Raw genomic sequence first — 19,442 nt, 5'->3', positions numbered from 1 at the left:
GCAGGGGGTTCTCCCCACAAAGCCCGGCACCGCCATGCGCCGAGGTTGTGAAGCTCAAGGCAGGGGGTTCTCCCCATAAAGCCCGGCACCGCCATGCGCCGAGGTTGTGAAGCTCAAGGCAGGGGGTTCTCCCCACAAAAGAGATCAGATAGGACAGCGGAATGTGAATGATTTTATTAATGGTAAATTATGCTATTGTGGAATAGACGGCGCTTGTGTTTCTGAATGAAAATGTCACACACATCATGTGGGGATATGGTGACGTCATGGTGTATGTTCATGAGGGCCAGAGATGCCATCCGACATTCTCCCATGGAATTTCTCAGGTAGGTCTTCAGACGACGCAGGCAAGAAAATGAGCGTTCGGCCTCACAGGAGCCTCCAGGGAGGGTGCATCCAATATGGAGTAGGACTTCGATGGATGGAAATTCGTCTCCATCTACTGCGCAGAAACAATCCATGAGTGTGCTTGGAAGCGTGTTGTTGGCCTTCCTTCTCCAAAACATCTGCCAGTCTCTAAGCTCATGTATCAGTCCTGCGGGATGTTCTATGTCGTTTTTCCAACGCAACAGCTTCTGATGTCGGGCTGGAATGTCGCAGGTATCGGCGATTATTGCAGATGGCATCAGCAGAAATAGATCACTACCTTCCCGATTTTCAGCACAGAATCGGGGGTCCATTTCCTGGCTGAGGTGGTCGAGAAATGGAATGCACATGTTTCTGAGGTGGAAGAGCAAGGGAGTATTGGCGGCAGTGTTTGGACGAAGGATTTGTCGTTTTACAACTCTCGGCATTGTGACATCACCTCCTACATTGGCCTTGGCACGATCGAACCAATGAAATAATTCAGTTTCAGGATTTTTTTTTTTTTTTTTTTTTTTTTTTTTTGTTGTATACAATATCGAGGCTCGTGAAAGAGCGAACATTAATCACACAGAAAGACAAACCGACACATAAAACATATAACATCGGGAGCGGTAGACAAGATGGGGAGAGAGGGGGAAGGACACAAACACAACATTTGAGAGCAGGGACCGAGAGACATGGAGACATCGAGAGATCTGAGAGAGGGTGAGGGCTTTGGGGGGGGGGCATGGGAAGGGGGCGGTGGGAGAGGTATAAAACATATGGACACTGCCAGGACTTCCAGGAAAGAAGTTGGAATTTCAAACAAGGTGGATCTGGGGTGAATTAGCGGGGGTAGAAAAGATCAAGGTTTTGGATGGGGGAAGATAAGAGATGGTGGTGAACAGCTGTTTTAAAGACCTGGAGGGAGGAGTGGGATTGAAGGGAGTGAGGGAGCTTGTTCCAGAGGCGGGAGAAAAGAGGAATGAAAGAGTGAAGGTGAGCAGAGAGCCGAGATTTCGGCAGCTTAACCATCAGAGGGTTGCTGGCAGATCTTGTGCGACCTGTAGGAATATTTGGGGGACAGAGCACAGAGAGAGCTGGGGGTGCAAGGCCGGAGAGGAGTCGGTAGAAGACAGAAAGACCACCTACCTGCCTGCGGTGAGTGAGTGAAAGGCCCTCAGAGATAGCTTCATCGCGGGAGATTCCAATAATTCTGAAAGCTTTGGTTTCAACAGCGTGAAGCCGAGCTAGGTGTGAGGCAGGAGCACCGGCCCATAGCGGAGAACAGTATTCCATTGAGCTGCGGATGAAAGCCTTGTATGTGGTGAGGAGCTCAGGTGTGCCGAGGAAGGACTTCGCACGACGGAGGATGCCCAGTCGGCGACTGGCTTTGGAGGCCAGCTTGGAAATGTGGTTTTCCCAAGAAAGATCATGGCAGATAGTGAGACCCAATATCTTGAGCGACAGAACTTCTTGGAGAGGATTGTTGAGGAAGTAGATGGGAGGGTTGTCCAGTCGATCTTTTCGGAGAGACATAGTAAGAGTGTGAGATTTGTCAGGATTGAAAGACATGTTCCACTTGTTTGACCAGTCTGTGATTTTGTCCAGGTCTTCAGAGAGTGAGGAGGCAGCAGACTGCCGATCTGAGGGAAGAGGAATGGAGCGGCAGAGAGTGGAGTCATCAGCAAAGAGATAGAGAGGATTTTCGAGAGAGTCAGAGAGATCATTGATGAAGACCAGAAAAAGCACGGGGCCCAGAACACTGCCTTGGGGAACTCCAGCCTGAACAGGAAGAGGAGATGAGAGAAACCCATTCAGGGCCACACGTTGACGACGACTAGAGAGGAAGTCCGCCAGCCATATGTGGAGATTTCCATGGATACCAAAGGAGGAGAGTTTGGTGAGCAGAGCGGGGTGCCAGACCGTGTCGAAGGCACGTGATATGTCGAGGGAGACAGCTCTAATTTCCTGTTTGGCATTGAGGACCTCCATCCATTGTTGAGACAGCAGAAGCAGCATGTCCAGAGTAGAGTGACCTGGTCTGAAACCAAATTGATGATCAGAGATCAAGCCATTGGAGAAGAGGAAAGATTTCATATCCGAAGCAATGATGGATTCCATGACTTTGCTGATAATTGGGAGAAGGCTGATTGGTCTGTAGTTGCTAGGATCTGGTTTGACCGGAGTTGAGTGAGCGCATCCTTCTTGTCGTCAATCATAGAGTATTCCTCCAGCACATCCATGCCGTTGCGTTGCAGAGGGGGCGGGGGGGGGGGGAAATTGGGGGAGGGGGGGAAATTGGGGGGGGGGGGTGGTGCACATGACTTTTATACTGGCTGGAATTGGGAGGAGCAAGTCAAAAAGGAGGAGCGAAGATGGGATTGGTCGCATGAAGAAAAGGGGAGGAGAATAGTAGGATTGGATGAGCAAAGTGTAGGTGGGAGGGATGAGGGCAGTGGGGATTGGTCAAATGAAATATTGGGGTGGGAGGCAGCTAAGATCGAGGGATACAATGTGATTGGTCGAATGAAATATTGGAGTGGGAGGGATATCCCGCTGAGTGGGGAGATTGAAGAATGCATATTAAAATATCCTTAATGAGGAAGATATGTTCTTTTGTTTGCATCAGACTTCGAGGAGCCAAGACTCTCCCAATTCTGCTTGGAGACTTCAAGGACAATGTGAAAGTCATTCACTTTATACGACGTGAATGTGAATGAATGAATGGCGTCAGGAAGGGTATCCGGCAATAAAAAAACATTGCCTCAAAAAGGGAACCATGATTGTCATGGGGCCTGCAAGGCTAAACCCTGCTCTCGCAGGGAAAAATGGCCTTACAACGATCATTCATTCATTCACAAAGGATATTCCTGTCACTCTGCCCTCTTATCAGTATATACAGCACGCGTCAGAAGTAACCTAGCTTCCACGGTCCGCGGATAACCCGATCAGGATAACCCCATCAGGATAACCCGGTCAGGATAACCCGGTCAGGATAACCCGGTCTCACCTCACATCATCCGCGTCCACATTCAACCGTGCATAAATTTGCATATTTAATGAAGTTCGTCTGTCACACTTTGGTTTCCGTGCGATAACCACGAAATATTGGCTGATTTCCACAAAATTTTGTACACACGTGTCTCAGCATAACTCGATCAAGTTTGAAAACCAGCATGAACCGCACATAAATTTGCATATTTTTGGAGATCCATCTGTTCAGTGTGCCCCAACAGTTTTCCGGACGACAGACTGCCGGTAGGGGACATGTATTGCAGCGCAATAGTAATACTCAGAATGCTTGTTTACCAAGAAAGCCTCATTTTTCTACAATTTGCTTATAGAACTTAGTATTATAAAAACATTTTATTTCTATATTTGAGTGTATTAAAACATAACGCAATAATGATTTTCTGAATCATTATTCGATATTGCACAGAATCATTTATCATCTGGGAAGACCCGATCCAACATTACATAAAAAATGATTTTACCATTCTGTGGTTCTCCACAGAATTATGACAAGATGTGGTCTAAGGTTGCCTCTTAAGAGTTTACGAACTCGAGCAAACAATTTTGATCAGGGTGCCAGAGATAATTCACCTACTTGAGAAAATCTCAACTTCTGTATGGAAGTCACAAAAAAAATTGCACAACAGGTGAGCAGGTTATAAACACACGCGTTTGACAGGTTGTGGCTCATATAAATCACTCGATAAATTTTACACTTCCACAATAGCTACCCACCCACGTGACTGATGACGTCAACAATTTATTCTCCCATGCAATTTTTGTGCAGGCCATGCTCAAGAAATTTCGAACTCCTCGGATCAAGCTTTATACTTGTGTAATTATGACGTCATAATGAAGGCACCGATGACATCATCATGAATATATGTTGTTCGCCGTGGGAGTGCTTGACAATGAGCCATGTTTCAATTTTTTTCCATGCAGTGGTTTTGGAGGTATCGAGGTGCAAAGTTTTTTTTCCTCAAGATGGCACCTGTACCACATGACATATGACGTCATAACTATCATTAAAAATTCTACAGGAGGAGCTGCTGCTCTGGTGAAAATTTCTTGGCAATCGGACCAACAATTGCAGAGAAAAATCATACTCATGTTCTGTGCAGACAGACAGACAGACAGACAGACACAATTCAACATGTCAGGTTTTTTTTTTCCAAGTAACTCGTGAGCCTCAATGCAATACCCTCTCCTCTGGCAAGGTAAGTAGAATAGGTAAGGCAAGGTAAGTATCTGGAATATATATATTGTTGCGGATCTCTGCGCCAGCCTTCTCCCCTGGGGGGATTAGTCCCCTTGTCTTTGACTGGCCGACGGGACCCGGGACCTATGAGGTCCTTCCCGGACAGCGCGAAATAGGGTCGTAGGACTAGAATCACTATTACCTAATTACTCGCGCTGCCCTGAAACGAGGAAATAAGCCCCGCACGAATCACGCGTGCTGAGACGCCAAGCGGTGCGTACACGCGATTCGTGCTGTTTATATGGTGACCCCGGTTCTAGCGATCTCGTTCGTACCATGCTTAGCCAATGGAGAAATCACAGAAGCGGTCGAATTGGGAAGGAAGGAAGAACAGACTTTATTCACACTATTTACAATGATTCCGAGAAAAGAAGGACACAGTGCAGCCTTAAAAACAGTCTTACTTAATCCCCAGGACAAACGGGCCCATCTCACACACAGACACACTCACACGGGGCTTGCAGCTGCAGGATGACGTTCACCACGTCCAGGGATGGCTCTCGTGCAGCTCCCTCCGGCCTCCGGTTCGTCCCAGGCAGATGGTAAGTGGAGGGGCAGGAGCTCTCCGCATGTCGTTCGGCACACACGGGATAATACGGGGCGAACGGTAGGGTCTGGGCTATGGCGGTTGGCGGTTAACACTGGCGGCTATTGCCGCGTTCACTCGCGTGGCTGAATAGGCGATATTCGCCACCGGCGCATCTGGCTGCCTTTCCTTCGGCGCGTATGTAATACTGAGATATCGTGTAAATGCCTCCCAAAGCGAGCGCTGCTTCAGTCGAGTCCTGTTCACCACTCACTCGTGCTCTCTCTCGTGCTCTGGCAAGTCTTCTCATAAGTCCTTTCCCAACGAGTCCTCCTGGTAGCAAGTCCTCCTTATGGGCTTTGTGCAAAGGCTTTTATAGGCACGCCTCGCGAACCTTTTAGCACTTACCAGACGCGCCTTCCCACACCCTATCACGCCAGGCCCTTAGAGCCCTGGTTGGCTGGTGGCCCTTACCGTCATCGCCTCTGACGCGCTCCTTGACGCCGCCCCACCCCGACCCCACGCTCCTCCCTCTTCTCAGGCCTACCTCGTGTTACTCGACTAGCGAGCGAACAAAGGGCAGCGAATGCTGCTGGCAACCAAAGCGTAACAAAATGCTGCAGGCAGCCAAAGCGTAACAAATTGAGGGATCAGCCAAATGGGGCACGGGATCAATTATGCCCATGGAGGTGGGATTGGAGGGTGGACGCAAAATGAAAGGACCTAATCTCATGGCTTTACACAACGCAGATATTACTAGGGGAAATGGCCTATTCTTACACATACTATGACATAACTAATACTCTAAGGTGGCCTACGTGTAGCTCATGGACTAACTATGGGGGGCAACCCTTTAACCTTTAATGATCAATATGTGCCAATCTCAAAACCGTAGCAATATATTCCAACAATACGTATGTGTATTGTAACGGATTTGGGAAACCGTGCACTGTGTGTGTAATTCATTACCTGTTCACCGCTGTTCAGCTCCATACCCAAATAAGGTAACAAGACCATGGCATTGCCATATAAGGCCACAAAACAGAGCACGGGGGCGGTACCCAAACGGCCGAGGGTGTGTCACACCCCCGCTTGAGAGATGCGTGCAACAATCGCGCAAAGAGAGTACATGCTACTGGGCTGGTACGAGAGGCTGATACGAGAAGCTGGTACGTGCTGCTGAACTGTTACGAGAGCGGGGTGCGTGCTGCTGAGCTGGGTTCGAGGCTGGAGCTGGGATCGAGGTACTGGAGAGGAGAATCCCAGTGTTACCAACAGAGAGAGAGAGAGAGAGAGAGAGAGAGAGAGAGAGAGAGAGAGAGAGAGAGAGAGAGAGAGAGAGAGAGTCGTGGGTCGGAACGGAACCTCGCCAGATGAACGAACCTCCTGCCATTCCTGTCATCATCCCCGTGTAAGTCTGACTGTCGTCTGTCTGTTTGTTCTGTCTGGGGAATAAGTTAAGCCTGAATAGATAAGCTAGAATTGCACTGTGTCTTCTTCTTCTGTAAATTATTTTCGTTTTCTTTCCTTCTCCCTTGGTTTCTTTGATTGTGTAAATAGTAGTTAATAAATCCCTGTTATTTCCTACCTTTGCCTTCTTCTTCTTCCTCGTCCGATCGTCCTTGTCTTTTCCATCATTCAACACCTGTGGCACGATTTGGCCAACCGCATATGAATCGGGTTTAGTCAATTGATAAACGGCTCGCGCCGCAGTCCGCTTCGCTCGGCGTAATCCATTAACGCTGCGGCTCGGGCAGAAGTTATTCCCTCGTTCCCGGCTGGCGGCAGTAATTAGGTAAGTAGCGAACCCCTAGGCCTACGGACCCTACCTGCCGTCGGTCCGGTAAGGACGTTGTAACTTCGAGGACCACGTCGGTCAGTCACAGACAAGGGGCTTAATCCCCCCTTGATAAGGGGAAGAGGGGCCGACGTTGAGATCCGTAAGAATTGGTGTCAGGAGTGGGATTCGGACCCGAAGTGCGCTTAACGCACTCAAAATTACGAGCGGCCGAAATTATTATTAATATTCCAAATTAAAAATCGTGCCATGGATGATCAAGGCGACCGGATGCCGGTGGGGGAGTTACAGAAGGGTTAGAAGCAGCCCAGGACCCCAGGGAAGAGGTGGGAGTAATGGAGGAGGAGCGCAATGCGCATTGGTTGCAGAGGGTTCAGGCGCACAAGATGGCGCCCTCGCGCACAAGGTGGCAGCAGCACAAAATGGCGGCTCGCACGTGGTTGCGGCAGCCGAGCCCACAGTGCCAATGGACTTTGGCCTATCTATGACGCATTTCATTGCATCAATGAAGGGTGACAGTAGGGGATTGGATGCAATGATGGCTCCCCAGGGAATCGACATGGAAAGAAGGAGGAAGGAAGCAAGGGACAACCCGGAGGGATATCGGGAGCAAATAAACGCCAACATAAAAAAATGGGGGAGATCGTAGACCGCATGGGAGGCGGGAGAGGCACATCGGTGCACGACGAGGTAAAGCAGGTCGAGAAGCGCTGGTTGAGCGAGGCAGAGCAAAGCGCGGGTAAAATGACGGGTGTAGAGATCGCGACCCGGGGTATGGGAAAGCCGGCGACCGCCGAGGTAGGAGAGAAAATTTTATTCGGACCAGCGGTCGTCGAGGGAAAGAAAAAAGAAATTAAGTCTGAATCATTCAAAGCCGTAGTGGAAATTGGAATTGGAGAGACCACAGATGTAGAAAAGCACTCGCGGCAGGGAGGAATGGAAATTGCCCAAAGTCTGTGCTCACATCACGATGCTGTGCTTATTAACCCCAATAAAGATTTTCAGGTGTTGGAGCGAGGAGGAAGAAGAATTCCCCAGGTGAGTCGGCCTGTATATTGTGCGGGGAGATTTTGTAGAAGGATGTTTGGCGACAAAAGAATTTTCACGCGCTTGGGATCGAGAAAGCATCCGGGCGTTGGTGAAGGGTCCCTTGTGAGTGGGGTGAGTGGAAATGGCACGCTTGTGGAAAAAAAAGTGTGCATCGGGGAATGAGCGTGTTACAAAGTGTGAGGGTGAAACCAAGTGCAAGCGAGAATGCACGTCGGAGTGTACGGAGTGTGACACGGAGAGTGAGTTGGTGGTGGCGCAAGTGCAAGAGGGCACATCGGAGCGCGAGTGTGAAACCGAGTGCGGGCAAGAATGCACGTCAGAGTGTACAGAGTGTGACACGGAGAGTGAGTTGGTGGTGGCGCAAGTGCGAGAGGGCACATCGGAGCGCGAGTGTGAAACCGAGTGCGAGCGAGAATGCACGTTGGAGTGTACGGAGTGTGACACGGAGAGTGAGTTGGTGGTGGCGCGAGTGCGAGAGGGCACATCGGAGCGCGAGTGTGAAACCGAGTGCGAGCGAGAATGCACATCGGAGTGTACGGAGTGTGACATGGAGAGTGAGTTGGTGGTGGCGCGGGTGCGAGAGGGCACATCGGAGTGCGAGTGTGAAACCGAGTGCGAGCGAAAATGCACGTCGGAGTGTACGGAGTGTGACACGGAGAGTGAGTTGGTGGTGGCGCGGGTGCGGGAGGGTACATCGGAGCGCGTGATGGTGAGTGTTACAGAGGATGTATCCGGAGAGTGTGCGCAAGAGTTGGCGCAAGAGTGTGCGGTGATGATTGGGTGTGCGGAAGAGTGCACGCCCGTGGTGGTTACGGAGTACGTAATGGGGGAGGGTGCACGTGAGAAGTGTGCGGACAGCGAGTGGTGTGTAACAGAGGAGTGCATGATAACAGAGTGTGCTGTCGGAAGTGAGAATGAATGCGACACAAAGAGTGAGAGCGATACGGAGTGTACATGCGAGGGTGAGAGTGACCCAGAGAGTAAGGTGGTGGTGGAACGTGTGCGAGAGTGTACACCTGAGTTAGTGGTGGCGCGTGTGCAGGAGGGCGCACCGAAGCGCATGATCGGGTGTGCAGAAGAGTGCACACCCATGGTTGTCACAGAGGATGTGACCGAGGAGTGGGCGCGAAGAGGTGTGTTGATGAGGTGTGCGAACGACGAGTGTGTGCCAAGGTGTGCGGTGGTCAGGTGTGTGACGAAGTCTGTGAGCGTAATGAGTGTACCTGGGTGGTGTGTAAGAGAAGGTACAATGACGGAGTGTATGGAGACACCTGGATGTGTGAATAAGGTGCGAGCAATCGGTGCGCGGTGCGCTTTGTTGGATGCGAGGCTCGGCGCAGATTGGTGCTGTGTCGCTTCTCTTCGAAGCGTGGTTGCCGATTCGGGCATGGCCCCGCCCCGCACGGTCGAGTCCGGGCTTTGCCGGGCAAAGCGACCGGTCCGGTTCAAGGGCAGGTAGGAGGGACCGGAGCGGCCGCTCCCTTGTGGTTGCGGCGTTCCGGCCGGGCGAGATCGAGCCATCGGGCCGGAGACCGAAAGGTTCCGCGCCATGATGGTGCGTGGAATCTCGGTCCGAGCAAACCGCCTCCCTTGAACCGAAAGCCGGACGGACTCAACCTGCAGGTGACCAAACCACCCAAATTCATAGCTCGGCTTTGTGAAGCCGAGTTTTAATAATGTAACGACGCACCGAGGCTCAGATATAGTGGACTGTGATGGTAATAGTGTTTTGGATCCGAAATTTGGAATAGTGAATAGGATTGGCAGAAATGATTGGCAAATTGATGGGCAAAAATGATTGGCAGTGATTGGCAAATTTTGATTTGCAGGAATTTGATGGCAAAATTGATACTGGAAGATGCCCGATGTGGTGGGATGGCAACTCTGCCATCCCTCACAACACGGGGCACATGAGCACTAGTTATGGGGTTTGGCAGTGTAAGCTCGCCGAGGGAAGGTTTGGATAATTGTATAGGGATCTAGAGAAGATTGACCATAGGTAACTGGAGATTTAAGTAGCGACATTATACCTGTAGTGGGGATGTAGAGAGTAGGGTAGTTGGATTATAACGACGAGGGAGCGCAATAGTATAAGGGGCGACTGGGAAGCGCGAGTTTCAGAGGGGAGTAGGTAGATCAGATGATGCCGTGTGTGTGAGAATCTTGATATCGAGCAAATGAGGAATTGCTAGGCAATGCTCGGGAAGGATGTGTGTGTGAGCGTGGGAAAATTTGGGTGCCTGAGGCAATGGTTTGGAGAGTTAGAAGTGTATGGTGAAAAGTGCGATTGTGGGTTGTATTGAGCATGGAAGTGTATGGAGCAGTGTATGAGGAATAATTGTGATTGTGCGTTGTATTGTATTGAATGAAGAAGCCTGGGAGGAAGGAGGGTGCAGGAGGCACCAGGTGTGCAAGTGAACAGGTGTATGGAGCAGTGTGTGACTGAGTAATGGTGATTGTGTGTTGTGTTGAGCAAATGGTCCTGGAGGAAGGAGGGTGCAGGAAGCACCAGGTGTAGGAGTGATGGCACAGGTGTGCAAATACAGGTGAGCATGGTGGTATGGAATAAATGGTCTGGAATATATGGAGTATGGAATGGATGGTGTGGAGTGAGTATGGTGGAAACTGTGGAGTGGAGTGGTTGGTGCGAAGGGAGTGTATGGGGAGGATGGACCCCATCACGAATACCCGGGGAGGGTAGTTTAAGAGTTAGGTAGAGGGTACAGGTAAATTGTGGTTGGATATTGGCATCTGTGGTGCGTGTGGAAGAATGGAGTTTGGATGGGTGCATTAGTGACGTGGAAAAGACTGGGCGTGTGGCCTGTTAGAGGGATGGTTGGTTGAGCGCTCCGCCACTGGTAGTCTGTCGGCCAGGTGAGGCCGCAGGTGGGCTCTGGGAGCCGTTAGAGTTCAATGGGGCCCGAGGATCCAGAGGAAGGACCCGGGTAGCCCAGTGCCAGAGAGGGCACTGAGGGGGTAAGCGCCAAGGAGGGCCTTCCCCAGGTAGATAGGTAGGGTGAGGAGCGAGGTAAGCTCGGGTGGCAACTTCAGTGGCGGAGGCGCACAGGTAAGTAGACCTGTTAGGGGAGCCACACGACTCAGTCCCGAAATTGTGCAAAGGCACAGGGAGTTGAACCGGGGGAGTGAGACCCCAAATTGATGAAGCACCACAGTTTGGTCATTGGGAATTTGGTTCTTAAAACCGCATAGAGTGTAAGATGGCCAATGGATTGGCAGGGAAAGACCCCGGGTAGTGTAAAGTGTATTAAAATCATTTAGAGGATAGTTAGGATTAAGAATCTCTTTGTACCATCTACATCCACTCACCTGGGGTGACAGAACTCCACACCGTGCCATGGTTTGTTGTTTTTATTTTTCTGTGCAAATGTTTGGATTATGAGACGCATCATGACGTGGGTGTGACATTGTGCTTGATGTTCCACCTCTTCCTCCTTATGAGAAATTGATGAGGAATTTGGATGATGGCAAATTTGGTTAGAGGGATTGTGACGAATTTGGTATTAGGGGAGATATGGGGAAAACGTGACGCTAGAGACGAATTGTAAATTGTTGTAAATATGGGTAAGGGCAAGGGTGGAGTAGGTGACAGGGGGGGGGGGGGGTGGCGTACGGTAGGGACGAGCTTTCTCACTTCGCTCTCCGTGCGCACCTCACCTTGCATTGCCTTTGTTGATGTGTACCCTTGTGACCTTACCCCTCGCTAACCTGTCTTCTCTGTCTTCCTTCTCCCAACCGAGGATCGTGCTCTCTGGGCACTGAGGGGAGTGTGCGGGGGGGCCGTGTCGGTGTGCCCGAAATTTCCGCAACCAGCTGCCTGCATCCACGCACCACTTATGGACCCCAGTCTGTGGCCAAGCACCACTTATGGACCACAAGTTTTGTGGCATGGCCCCTCTGCTGGGACCGGCCAGGTTGGCCAGAGGAAGATCTTGCTGGCGGACCTCGGTGAGGTGGCACCAAGCCATACAGGTGAACCACCCATAGTCGGCCCCTAAAAACCACCTTTAGAGGCCATTTTTCCCCGCAAAGCGGGGGTTGGCCTTTTTCGGGAACCGTGGTTGTTGTTGTTTTTCGGTCCCCTTTTTGAAGCAATGTTTTACGGCCGGATGCCCTTCCTGACGCCAACCCTTTTTGCCGCCTTTAACGACAAACAGGGAATTACCAGTGAACTGGCCCCTGTTGGCCATAAATAAAAAATGGACGCGTTGTGTGCCTTTTTATTATTGCAAATAGGCCGCAAGCAAGAAGAACAAGAAAGACAACATCAGGAAGAACAACGGCCAGCAGAGGGAGGAGAGAAGAACAAGATCATCAGAGTGTTGTTTTTTTTTAATTGTGATGAAATGTGGGCAATGAGCACTGGATGGTGCTTTGGTGCTTTTCTGGTGCTGATTGGTGCTTTTTGGTGCTCTTTATTGGTGTTTATTGGCGCTGGTGCGTCGACGCAGTGCATGCTGTCTCCTCCCCTCCCACAGGATTTTGTTTTTGTTTCCCCCAAAGGAAATTATAGGTCCTCGGTTGCAGTGTAAATACAATTAGCGTCACTTGTAAATAATGCTCCCCACCGTTCATGTATAGTTTGAAAACCATTCCGCAATTCGGTTATCCTGTGGGCGTGAATCTGCTAGGTAGGGTGCAATGCAACAGCGGGACATACTTATTTGTGTTTTAAAACTGTCACACTCAGGGTCAGATTAATTGTAGAGGGAATTACACCTGCGTGTCACATTAAGTAAAGTTTTATAGGCCCGGGACGTGCCTGGAGGATGAGGGTGCAGTGTAACGGATTTGGGAAACCGTGCACTGTGTGTGTAATTCATTGTAAAAATACCCCCATTGTAAATAATGTAATGATTCTTTGTAAATACCTCCATTTGTGTAAAGGTCAAAGGTCGTCCCCTTAGCTAGTCCATGTACAAGCACGTAGCCAATCATAGAACCTCTCTATAGTTATTTCTTTATTCTATGTTAGTTTAAGGCTCTGTTTCCCATTAATTAACTCTGCATTTGCACCAAATGAAATAAGATAGGTCCCCTTCAAGGATTGCATTTCCCAGCCAAACTCTCCCTCTCTGTGCAAAACCGCTTGACAAGCGTGGGGTGCGCGCCCTCTCAACTGGCCCTGGTTTGGAAGCGGCGTTCGCCGCCATAGTGAATATGTGCTCCGTGCTCTGTTTGGACAAGAAGGGCGGGGTCGCCGAGAAGAGACAAGCCCATGGCGCGCCACGGGGGCGGGGCTGTTCAGCTCCATGCCCAAGTAAGGCTACAAGCCCGTGGCATTGCCATATAAGGCCACAAAACAGAGCACGGGGGCGGTACCCAAACGGCCGAGGGCGTGTCATGCCCCCGCTTGAGAGATGCGTGCGACAATCGCGCAAAGAGAGTACATGCTACTGGGCTGGTACGAGAGGCCGGTACGAGAAGCTGGCACGTGCTACTGAACTGGTACGAGAGCGGGGTGCGTGCTGCTGAGCTGGGTTCCAGGCTGGAGCTGGGTTTGAGATACTGGAGAGGAGAATCCCAGTGTTACCGACAGAGAGAGAGAGAGAGAGTCGTGGGTCGGAACGGAACCTCGCCAGATGAACGAACCTCCTGCCACTCCTGTCATCATCCCCGTGTAAGTCTGACTGTCGTCTGTCTGTTTGTTCTGTCTGGGGAATAAGTTAAGCCTGAATAGATAAGCTAGAATTGCACTGTGTCTTCTTCTTCTGTAAATTATTTTCGTTTTCTTTCCTTCTCCCTTGGTTTCTTTGATTGTGTAAATAGTAGTTAATAAATCCCTGTTATTTCCTACCTTTGCCTTCTTCTTATTCCTTGTCCGATCGTCCTTGTCTTTTCCATCATTGAACACCTGTGGCACGATTTGGCCAACCGCATATGAATCGGGTTTAGTCAATTGATAAACGGCTCGCGCCGCAGTCCGCTTCGCTTGGCGTTATCCATTAACGCTGCGGCTCGGGCAGAAGTTATTCCCTCGTTCCCGGCTGGCGGCAGTAATTATGTAAGTAGCGAACCCCTAGGCCTACGGACCCTTCCTGCCGTCGGTCCGGTAAGGACGTTGTAACTTCGAGGACCACGTCGGTCAGTCACAGACAAGGGGATTAATCCCCCCTTGATAAGGGGAAGAGGGGCCGACGTTGAGATCTGTAACAGTATATATACCTACATACATACAGTCATGGCCAAAAATATTGGCACCTTTGCACTTTTTTTCAAATAACTCACAATTTTCCCCAAAAATATGTTGAAATTGACAAAAGTATTTGGTCTCCACAATTATTTATTTCACTGTTAATATTACAGAACCTTTGTTTTTGATTCACAACTTAATATTTCCTTTTAAATCAGAAAATAAAAAGAAATGGCATTGACAAAATTATTGACACCCTAGACTTAATATTTGGTAGCACAGACTTTGGACAAAATAACTGCAGTCAAGCACTTCCGATAGCCACGAATGAGCTTCCTCCACCTCTCCACCGGCAGTTTGTCCCACTCTTCTTGTGCAAACTGCTCCAGTTCTCCCATATTTGAAGGGTGCCTTCTCCCAACTGCTGTTTTCAGATCTCCCCACAGGTGTTCAATGGGATTTAGATCTGGACTCATTGCTGGCCATTTCAAAACAGTCCAGTGTTTTGTCTTGAACCATTCCTGGGTGCTTTTTGAAGTGTGTTTGGGGTCATTGTCCTGTTGCAAGACCCATGACCTTCGACAGAGACCCAGCTTTCAGACACTGGGTTGAACATTGCGCTCCAAAATGCTTTGATAATCTCCTGATTTCATGATGCCATGCACACATTCAAGGTACCCAGTGCCAGAGGCAGCACAGCACCCCCAAAACATCACTGAACCTCCTCCATGTTTGACTGTAGGGAAGGTGTTCTTTTCTTTGAAGGCTTCATTCTGTTTTCTGCAAACATGGAGATGATGTGCTTTACCAAAAAGCTCTAATTTGGTCTCATCTGTCCACAAGACATTCTCCCAGAAGGAATTTGGCTTGTTCAGGTGTGTTTTAGAAAACTCGAGTTGGGCTTTTTCAGCAGTGGGGTCCTCTTGGGTCTCCTACCATAGAACCCCCTTTCATTAAGTTGGCGACGGATGGTGTGAGTTGAAACTGTCATATCTTGTGTCTGAAGGTCAGCTCAGCTTGAATCTGTTTGGCAATTGATTGAGGTACTTTCTCCACCATTCAAACAATCCTCAGCTGCAATCTTCGATGAAATTTTATCTTGCGGCCACGTCCAGGGAGGTTGGCTACAGTGCCATGGGCCTTAAGCTTCCTGATAACATTGCGTATGGTGGACACAGGAACATCAAGGTCTCTGGAAATGGACTTGTAGGCTTGACATTGTCCATGCTTGGCTACAATCTTGTGTCTGACCTTCTCAGACAATTCTCTGGTTTTCTTTATTTTCTCCATGCTCATTGTGGTGCACAGAGTGACACAAAACAGCAGAATGACTCCTTTTCTCTATTCAAACTCGGTGAATGAGTGATTTTTATATAAAAGGCACCTGCAACTCACCACAGGAGTTCAATTCCAAAGTAAAGGATAATCACCTGCTTGAAATCTAGTTCTTTCGAACAACTTCCTAAAGGTGCCAATAATATTGTCCGGGCCATTTTAGGATTTCTGTGTGGAATAAGCTAAGATTTAGTAATTTTTTCAGCTTTTTTGTTTTCTCCCACTGCAAACCAAAGAAATACATTTGTGGATACCAAAAGATTTTTTATTTCAACAATTTTCTGGAAGAAATGGTGCATTATTTGAAAAAAGTGCAAAGGTACCAATATTTTTGGCCACAAATGTGCATACCCCCCTCCCCCCCCCCCCCCCCCCCCCCACCCTTCTCACTTGGGTACTCCTGTTAGTAGGTTATAACAATCAAAATGTATTCCCATGCATAAAGAAAGAGGAAACAAAGAAAGAAGAAGAGAGGGAAAAACCAGATTAGGCCGGCACGAGAGGGAAGGAGTAGTCAGCCAGGGCTGGAGGGTGCTGCTCGTGTAAAGGACCGGGCGACCTGAGGGAACCCCTCGGAATCTGGTCATTCCCAAGGGAGGATCTACAGTCCGGTGGTCCTGAAGATGTCAGAAGAGGAGAGACCCAGATGATGAGGATGTGAGCGGTATTGTAATTGTATCCTCCCGTATCAACTCAAGGCCCGGTCGGGGATCCAAACTGGAGGAGGTGCAGCGAGAGTTCTAATCAGCACGGCATTCAAGGCAGGCCCCACAATAGGGCCCCAGGCAGCCCCAGCGGTAGGCCCCAATGCAGGCCCAGCTGTAGGCCACAATGCAGCCCAGTGGAAGGCCCCAATGCAAGCCCAGTGGTAGGCCCAATGCAGAGGTACGGCAGCAAGAGTTCGATCCAAATTCAAGCTTCAGGTAGAGGTGGACGCAGAGGTTTAATCAGGCACAACCTTCAGGTGGAGAGATTGCAGATGGAAACTCTACAATACACGAAAAGGCACTCCGCAATGAGCCCACCTCCAAATGGCCACTGTTCGAAAGTCTCTGATGTTATGCGTACGATATACGTGAACGTTTCCTGCTTTGCTTATGAATGTTTTCTTGCAATATGTTGATGCCATGTTGGTGTAGTGCGAGCCTGTAATTCTTACTTTTTTCCTCTTAATTTGCACCGGAAAGGGAGGAGACTTCCGGCTTCTTGCTGATGGCTCGTGTGAGCGAGTTGATTGCCGCCATCTTTGCCTTGTTTTATTAAATGTTGTGCCGAAAGGGAGTTTAGTGTCTCGTCCTGTCCGAACCGTTTGATCACGGCCCTTTTCCTGGATCCACTGTTCTCTATTATCCTCCGTATTAGCTAGCCTTTACCGGAGGATTCCCGAGCCTACTTTTCAGCAACTCTCCTCTGAATCAACGTCCTGGTACCGTCCCCTGCCCCACAGCCAATCATCGGCTGTATACCCGTGGGCCGAACCACTTGTCGAACTCAGAGGGGGGTGGAGGGGGGCGGAGGAAGAGGAAGAAGAAAAGAAAGGTCACGGACCGCAACAGCTCTGTGCTTCAGATTCTGGAGATGGCTCATTATTATAAAGTTCTTTTTTTATTATTATTCTGGTTTGAATATCACAACATTTCCACAATCTGAAATCTTACCATAAATTTGTAGAGCAGAATGCATATACACTACTCACAATAAGTTAGGGATATTGTGGGAGTGAGTTTATTTTTTTCATCGGGGTTAGGGTTGAGGTATTGAAATCAAGAATGCTGTGTTTTTTTCACACATTAATAACCATAGAATTAGGACCAACAACTTTTTTCAACATAATTAATACGCAAAACCAACCACACCGAAAAACCTGCCAATATCCCTAACTTATTGTGAGTAGTGTAAATTAAATGACAATAGGTATGTCGGGCATTTTATTTTCCCCATCAATACGTCGATTTAATACACAAGAAGAAGAACGAACCACTTCCAGCCATTTTTCCCCACAGAGCAGGGGTTGGTCCTTTTTGGGCACCGTGGTCCCCTTTTTGAAGCAATGTTTTATGGACCGGATGCCCTTCCTGCCACCAACCCTGTTATTCACCTCTTGCAACACACAGAGAATTACCATTGAACTTGTTAAATTACCATTGAACTAAATTTGCCAACCTCGGAGGGATGATCAGGCTGAGTCAACCCCCCTGGGGTTAATTCAGCGATCGACCAGGATTCGAGCCCAGGATCCTAGGTATCCCAAGCCGGCACCCTAACCGCTAAGCCAACACCAGCCCGGCAAACACATAACTTAATCACAACGTTGCTGGAACGTCGTAATTAGGTAACGAAAAAAAAAAACGTTTTATAAATGTTTTAAGGACGTTTTACTTTTACCTTCAAACATGTTAAACTTTAAACAACGTTGTGGAAACGTTTTACAAAAACGTTATTTGAATGTTGCAGAAAAACGTTCCCGAAACGTTTTAGTTAGGTTCTAGACCGACGTTATACCAATCAATGTGTTGTGATCTACAAACATTCCGCTCAACTTTGCAAACATTCCAGGTGTGGGAGATGTTGGTGGAGGTGGAAAAAACACATTTTCTGCCATTTTGTTAAGTAACGAGAAAAACGTTGAAACAACGTTGTGGAAACGTTTCACAACAACATTATTTCAATGTTGCAGGAAAGTAACGCGAAAACGTTGAAACAACGTTGTGGAAACGTTTTACAACAACGTTACTTGAATGTTGCAGAAAAACGTTTCCTAAACGTTTTAGTTAGGTTCCAGACCGACGTTATACCAATCAATGTGTTGTGATCTACAAACATTCCGCTCAACTTTGCGAACATTCCAGGTGTGGGAGATGTTGGTGGAGGTGGAAAAAACGCATTTTCTGCCATTTTTTTAAGTAACGAGAAAAACGTTGAAACAACGTTGTGGAAACGTTTCACAACAACATTATTTCAATGTTGCAGGAAAGTAACGTGAAAATGTTGAAATAACGTTGTAGAAACGTTTTACAACAACGTTACTTGAATGTTGCAGAAAAACGTTCCCGAAACGTTTTAGTTGATCTACAAACATTTCGCGCAACTTTGCGAACATTCCAGGTGTGGGAGATGCTGGTGGAGGTGGAAAAAACGCATTTTCTGCCATTTTGTTTAGTAACGAGGAAAACGTTGAAACAACATTGTGGAAACGTTTTACAACAACGTTACTTGAATGTTGCAGAAAAACGTTCCCTAAACGTTTTAGTTAGGTATTGGACCGACGTTATACCAATCAATATGTTGTGAACTATAAACATTCTGCTCAACTTTGCGAACATTCCAGGGGTGGGAGATGTTGGTGGAGGTGGAAAAAACGTATTTCCTGCCATTTTGTTAAGTAACGTGAAAAACGTTGAAACAACGTTGTGGAAACGTTTCACAACAACATTATTTCAATGTTGCAGGAAAGTAACGTGAAAACGTTGAAACAACGTTGTGGAAACGTTTCACAACAACATTGTTTCAATGTTGCAGGAAAGTAACGCGAAAACGTTGAAACAACGTTGTGGAAACGTTTTACAACAACGTTACTAGAATATTGCAGAAAAACGTTCCCTAAACGTTTTAGTTAGGTTCCAGACCGACGTTATACCAATCAATGTGTTGTGATCTACAAACATTACGCTCAACTTTGCGAACATTCCAGATGTGGGAGATGTTGGGGGAGGTGGAAAAAACGCATTTTCTGCCATTTTGTTAAGTAACGAGTCTTTCTGTCTTCTACCGACTCCTCTCCGGCCTTGCACCCCCAGCTCTCTCTGTGCTCTGTCCCCCAAATATTCCTACAGGTCGCACAAGATCTGCCAGCAACCCTCTGATGGTTAAACTGCCGAAATCTCGGCTCTCTGCTCACCTTCACTCTTTCATTCCTCTTTTCTCCCGCCTCTGGAACAAACTCCCTCACTCCCTTCAATCCCAC

This window comes from Myxine glutinosa, chromosome 5, assembly GCF_964187855.1.
Source record: "Myxine glutinosa chromosome 5, kmMyxGlut1.1, whole genome shotgun sequence".
NCBI lineage: Eukaryota > Metazoa > Chordata > Myxini > Myxiniformes > Myxinidae > Myxine > Myxine glutinosa.
Note: the sequence above shows the minus strand (reverse complement) of the source record.